This window comes from Cebus imitator, unplaced genomic scaffold, assembly GCF_001604975.1.
Source record: "Cebus imitator isolate Cc_AM_T3 unplaced genomic scaffold, Cebus_imitator-1.0 Scaffold152, whole genome shotgun sequence".
NCBI classification, from domain to species: Eukaryota; Metazoa; Chordata; class Mammalia; order Primates; family Cebidae; genus Cebus; species Cebus imitator.
The window spans coordinates 1,894,353-1,901,787 of NW_016107467.1; positions in this window are offsets into that span (position 1 = coordinate 1,894,353).

A 7,435-nucleotide genomic window follows, 5' to 3' on the forward strand; every position below is an offset into this window, starting at 1 on the left:
TTTCTTTCCTCCCATCAAATCTTGCTTTTCCATTTTAGCCACATAAATGGTTGTCATAGTGACATTTCCTTCCAGCCTCCTTAGCTTTGGTACGGAGCAGAGAGCTCGCAGAGTATCCACTGACCATAAATCCAGTTCTTAACTGTCCCCTTCACTCCCTGAAACTAATCAGATACGAGGTCAGCTTTTGGCTGCTTCTGCTATCCCAAAATGAGTGGAAATTACATCAAAGTTAGGCAAGAAATGGACTCTTTGTCTGAGTTACTCAGAATGGTATTGTTTATTTTTGGAGAAAAGTATATTAGTTTGGCATTTCAATAAGAACTCAGCCAGTAAACGTCATGATTTCTGGGGTCTAGCAGGAAAGCAGACAGTCAATTCCTTCTAAAAATCTCTGAATGTCTTGGGTGTAGAGCAGATTCTTAAAAGTTGTGAGATGCAAAGGACTTAAAACAGAACTGCCATTCAACCCAGCAATCCCATTACTAGGTATGTATCCAAAAGAAAACAAATCATTCTACCAAAAAGACACATTCACTCGTATGTCCATCACAGTGCTACTCACAATAGCAAAGACATGGAACCAACCTAGGTACCTAACAACGTAGATCGGGTAAAGAAAATATGGTACATACACTCCATGGTCTACTGTGCAGCCACAAAAGGAATGAAACTGTGTTCTTTGCAGCAACGTAGATACAGCTGGAGGCCATTATCCTAAGTGAACTAACGTAGTAACAGGAAGCCAAAGACTACATGTTCTTGCTTATAAGTGGGAGTTAAACAGTGGGTACTCATGGACATAAAGAGGGCAGCAACAGACACTGGGGACTACTAGAGGGGAGAAGGGAGTAGGGGTTAAAAAACTATTGGGTACTATGCTCAGTACCCAGCTGACAGGATCTATTGTACCCCAAACCTCAGCTTCATGCAGGTAACAAGCCTGTGCAAGTAACCCCAAATCTAAAATAAATGGTAAAATTATTTTTAAAAATGTTGTGAGATGGTTGAAAAAATAATTTAAAAACATTTCTTACTATAAGGACACGTGCACACGAATGTTCATTGCAGCACTGTTTACAATAGCAAAGACCTGGAACCAGCCCAAATGCCCATCAACGATAGAATGGATAGGGAAAATGTGGCACATATACACTATGGAATATTATGCAGCCATCAAAAACGATGAGTTTGGGTCCTTTGTAGGGACATGGATGAACCTGGAAACCATCATTCTCAGAAAACTGACACAAGAGCAGAAGATCAAACATCGCATGTTCTCACTCATAGGTGGGTGTTGAACAATGAGAACACATGGACACAGGGAGGGGAGCACTACACACTGGGGTCAGCTGGGGGGAAATAGGGGAGGGACGGCGGGGGGTGGGGAGCTGGGGAGAGATAGCAAGGGGAGAAATGCCAGATGTAGGTGATGGGGAGGAAGGCAGCAAATCACACTGCCACGTGTGTACCTATGCAACAATTTGCATGTTCTTCACATGTACCCCAAAACCTAAAATGCAATAAAATAAATAAATGGGAAAAACAAAACAAAACAAAAAAAAACATTTCTTTGAGTCGACTTCAAACTTTCATCTTTTGTAACAGTTGCTAATATGGTAATATTATTTTGCAAAACTTTTGTATATATTAAGATCCAGCATCATCTCTAAAGACATCGCCTTAAGATGTTTTTTTTTTTTTTTTTTTTTAATTTTATCAAAAATATTTAACTAGAATCCAGGGGCAAAGACTTCAGGAGCATCTTGACAGTTGAAGGTTCTAAGTTACCGAGAGACCGAGACCACAGAGGTGAAGTAATTAAAGAGGAGGGAAAGAAAAGTCATGTCCTGACCCCAGTTCAGGCCGGGAGTGTGGCTGTCGAGGACTGGGTATTTCCCTCGAGGCTTTCCTGGGGGTTCTGTGGGCCTCCCACTGGAGCTGGTCTAACTTCCACCGTAGTGGGACAGGCAGCTGTCATCTGTGACACAAAATATGAAAACAAAAGGGGCAAAGATGACTTTGGACAATAAATTATTTGGGATACTTTTGACTGCCAGAAAGAAAATAGCATCTGAAAGTGGCTTCCTTAGCTTGCATTTCTGTTTCTTCTAACAAGACGTTGGAAAGGAGGGAGTTACAGGGCTGGTTCGGCAGGCCCTTAACACCATGGTCCTGGGGCATTGTCTTTGCAGTTTTCCACCCTTCACCTCCGGTTTAAATATGGCTCCTGCAGCTCCAAGCTCATGTGCTAAGTCAGCAATGTCTGAGTTGGAAGGAAGAAGGAGCGGAAAAACACGCTCTGCTTGTTCATCTCTCTCTCGCTCTCTTTCTCTCTCTCTCTTTTTCCTTCTCCCCCCTTCTTTCCTTCTCTTTCCCTCTCTCCCTCTCTCTCCCTCCCTCCCCTTTCTCTCTCTCTCCCCTCCATTGTTCCTCTTTCTCCCCCTCTCTCCCTCTCTTTCTTTTCCTCTCTCCGTCTCTCTCCCCACTCTCTTCCTCTCTCCCTGTCTCTCTCCTTCTGCCCCCTTCTCTGTCTCCCTTTTTCTCTCCCTCTCCTTCCTTCCCCACTTTCCCTCTCTCCCTCCCTCCCCCTGCCCACTCCTTCTCTGTCTCTCCTCCTCCCTCTCTCTCCCCCCTCCCTCTATGTCTCCCCCCTCCCTCTCTCTCTCCCTCTCTGTCTCTTTCCTCTCTGTCTCCCCACTGCCTCTTGCTCCCTCTCCATTTTAAATCGCAGATACTTCCCCACCACTGCACATGTCCACGCATGTTTCATTGGTGGAACTGAATCAAACAACCATCCCTAGTTGCAAGGAAGATTGGGGAAGTGAATATCTAGCATTTTCCATTTCTGCTGTGGGAGGTGGATGCTGTCTATAGGGCAGAAAGGAGAAGTGCCAGGCTCCTGTGTTGGTAACAAACAGTGTCAGTCATAGCTAGAGTTTTGGAACTCAAAAGACTTAATGGCCACTGCTTTACCCTGTAGTCTTATGAAAAACTGGCACCAGAAGAGAATCAATGACCTGCCCACACAGCTTGGTGTCAAATCCAAAGTCTGAGTCTGCATGTCTACATCTTTTGACTCATGACATAGAACTGAGATTGAAGATGACTAACATTTGACTTGTATATTACAGCTGGCATAGTGAGGGCTTTGTTCAGCATGTGTTAGTTTGCTTAATTTTTGCCTTTGGCGCTGCGGGGCCTGCAGGCTTCTCAGAGCAGAGGGTGCATCTGCTGCAGCTTCCCACGTCTCCTGCTGAAAGGTAGCCAATCATTTCTTCCTAATTAACGATCAAACATGATTTCAGGTGGTCCTTTTCCTAAGATGCCATGGGAGATGTTCCTTGTATCTGTCAGTGGTACTGATCACATTGTCATTTTTGGCAACTAATTCCCGGAATGAATAATAAAATTATAATAATCTCGCACCAGAGGGAGGGTGACCAATTTGTAGAGTCCATTAAGAATCGAGCAAAGGATTGTCCTCTAATGAGACAGACCGCGTCAGGGAGACCATTCATCAAGCCTCTCTGTCACAGATGCACAAAGGAACCCTGGAGGGAGGGGCTCCTGGAATGCGGGGAGACGGGATGGGTTGTCTTGGATGTGCATTTCCATATTGTCATTGATCAGCTGCCGGAGAAGGAATGACAAGCAGAACACAGAGTTCTCCATTGTAAGGCTCCGAGTGTGTTTATGCCACCCTTGATTCATTCCCCACGGGGTGAGAAACATTACTCACCATTTTCTCATGTGCCAGAAAGAGAAATGGAATCAACGGGCGTATCATCTCCTTGCTGGAAAATGACAGCTCCCTTATTATAAATCCCCCATAAATTGATGGAAGAGCTGTTCAAACTTCATAGATATAAATGTTTCCTGGGATTAATGGGAACTTATTCCTAGAAATGACTTACAGGTCAGGAATCGACCTTTGAATTGAGGTATTGTTTGTTTTTCCTCCAGATGTCTTGATAAGCAGTGGAGCATAGATGGCAAAGGCTTTCCATTTACCCCATCCCTGTCCCCCACCACATTCCCACTTCCCGTGGCCAAACATTTATAGCTTTAGAAATGCTAAATTATCACTACCTTTTGGAAGAATGCTTCTCCATTTTGGAAATCCTTTACAGGAGAATTTGAAATCTGTAAATCTTCTTGTTACCTTTGGAGTAAACCATGGAGGTGTAACCCTTACACTGTAATACAGAAACAAACCACTGCTTACTATTGTATGTATCTAAAAGAATTAACATTTTATTTCAATAGCTATCTCAGCATTTGTTTTCAACGTCCTTTGTCACCAGCATATTGAAGCTCTTGCCTGTCATATGGGAGAGGATGGTGCCAACAACAGCTTATTTTCTGAATCATCAGGGTCTCCTCTATGTGGCCTCTAAGGGTCATCTTGGGACTGTCATTCGGTATTTATATTAGTGTTGATACTCTCAGTGAGTGAGTGCTCTTATAAGTGAAACTGAATCTTTTGTCCAGCACCAGGTACTTAATAAGCATGTGGGTACTTAATAAGTACCAATCAATAGCTTTTGCTGATATTGGAATATAGGCCCATCTACTTCCTGGATGGTTCCACAGGGAAAGAGGCATTTATAGCTTGTGCTTTATTCTATAGAAGATGCTAAAGGCTGCTTTCTAGATTGCCTTTGTTTGAATCTATGCTGGGTGTGACGTTTACCCGTGCAATGCCATTCCTGTCTGCCGGAACCTGGCATGGGGGTTGGAACTTCAGTGGCCCTTCCACTTGATTTGCTGAACTTCTAGTTTGTTCCAAGAGTCAGCTGGTTGGGGAGAAGCAGAGTGAAGAGCGTCTCCATGCCTGCCAGCCTTCTAAATTTCCTGGACCCCACGCCCTGCTGCCTCCCTAGACTTCTTAGAAGTCACAGGAGGCCTGTGTTCTGGCCACCCCAGTCCCACTAACACATGAATGGAATGTAGAACAGCATTTTACTAAATCTGAGGATAAGGGAGGGGGAATAGCACAGAGACCACATTACACCTGAACATTGGACATCACTTTTCTGAACTGTGCCTTGATTTCCCTTACCGTGGGGAGCCCTCGCTAGTGGCCTTTGCTCCTCAGGTTCTGGACTCCTGCCATCACGTGGCCCCCACTTCTTATTCATTCATTCAACAAATATGCATTGATTATCTACTATGTACCAGGAGCCGGGCTAATATTTAGCACTGATTCTTCACACCAACTCTGTGAAATAGGTACTACTAATATTCCCATTTTACAGATAAGGAACAAAGCATTCAAGAGGTAATAAGTCACTTGGCCAGTAGCTACTTAGGATTTGGATAATTTTACTCTACTCTCAATATGCCTACCTCAGCCACTGAATTAATCGGTAGGAGTCTTTTTATTAGAAAATAGCTCCTGCTGTACTATTTTTTATTAGGCTAGTTGTATTATAAAGAGGAAGGAAGATAACACTTCCCACCTTGGAAAATGCCTGGATATAGCACAGTAAATGCAAAACAGATACAAGCCTGACGCCATGAAGCTTTCAGTCTTCGGTGGAGGAGTGAATAGGGGAGGAGAGGTCCATGGTGCAGCACATGTGTGTGCACACGTACTCACTGTGATATATGGTAATAATGACAAGGATGTAGAGAACCAGGTACTGGGAGCAAGATTAACAGCTTCCTTGCTTCCTCTTACTCCTGCATACCTCCCTCTTTTCCTAAGTCACCTAGGAAGCTGCAAATCCCTCTCTCTTCAGTCATTCTTTCTTCCTTTAGTCTCTTTTTTTTTTGACAGCCTCATTCCAGATCTGTCCCAGGTTTGGGACTCTCACCTTTCCTACACAAAGACTCCATCAAGGTAGTTCCCTAAAAAAAAGTAGTCACCTCTTATATGAATAGGCTATTCTTCTCCTATGGGAAAACACCTGGGATATGTTTTTATTTTAAGTTGCAGTTTTTCCTTCCTGAAACATTGTCTCAATTTTTTTTCTTCCTTTTCAAAGAGTGGGATGTCCAGTGTGGAGGTGTCAAAGATGTGTTTAGGTGGGTCCTGGGAGAATATTAACTCACATATCACATAGCAATGTAGATATTTTCTTCTCTTTATATATATACATCATGTCTGTAACTTTTTTTTTTTTTTGGCAGTGTCTTACTCTGTCCCCAGGTTGAAGTGCAGTGGTGTGATTTTGGCTTATTCTGCCTCCTGGGTTCAAGCAATTCTTATGCCTCAGCCTCCCAAGTAGCTGGGATTACAGGTATGTGCCACCATGCCTGACTAATTTTTGTATTTTTAGTAGAGATGGGGTTTCACCATGTTGCCCAGGCTGGTCTTGAACTCCTAGCTTCAAGTGATCCACCTGCCGCGGCCTCCCAAAATGCTGGGATTATAGGTGTGAGCCACCATGCCCGTCCTCATGTCTATAACTGCTTTCATTTCTTATTTCACTGTTATTCATTTCCTTCCCTCCCTTCTTTCATACTCACCAGATGGTAATACCTGACACCCATCAGATATGTATATTCATGTTAACAAACATTTTTATGCGACTTGTTATGTTGTTCCAGACTCTCTTCTAAGCACCAATTATAAATCGATAGTCAACTGCATCAAGGAGAGAAATCTGAGCTAGGTGCTGACATGGCTTGATTATTTCCTTCTTTTAATCCACAGTGAGCAGGCTATAGGCTCAGAAACTTTGACATCTAGCTAGAACTATAGAACTCTTTTTGGTTTTATTTTAATATCATATTATAAGGTTATCTTCTACTTATAGCAATTGATTTAGTTTCTTTTTAAAATCGAAGTAGCTTTCTTTTTAATGTTACATGTAATATAACATAAATATATGGGGTGAGTGGTGCCTAGATATGGTAAAAATCATGTAGCTGGTGGCACTGACCAAGGCTTGGATGTCCTGCTAAGGTGTGTGTCAGCAGAGACTGTGGTAGGTAGGCTGAGGTCATTTACAAGGACAAGGGGCCAAGGAGCAGGATGGGGATTACAGTCGGACCAGTTTGAATCCAAGCTTTGCTACCTCTCGTGCACATGGCCTTGGTCAAGTCTGTCTTCTTGCTGAAGCTTGGTTTCCTCTCCCACCAAGTGCTGATAAACACTGGCAGCTGTACAGATGCAATGAGAAAACACTTGAGAAAATTCCTGGTGTGCTGTCTGGCAAGTAGTTGGTGTAAAACAAGTGTTTGTTTTTGAGTTGGAAGTGCAAGATTTTATTGAATTAAGAAAGAACCATTTTAAAAAATGAACAAATGACTAGGTAATCCATGGTGAACAAGACAGGCAGGACCCTGTGCTTATGAAGGTTTGATGCTGTGAGACAGTCAAAACACATTTTACAGACATGCCTGGTGTCAGGGTGGTGAGCAGCCGGCGCAGAGAAGGGTTGGCACTACGGGTGGGTTTGAAAAGCAGCCCTCACATTTCCTG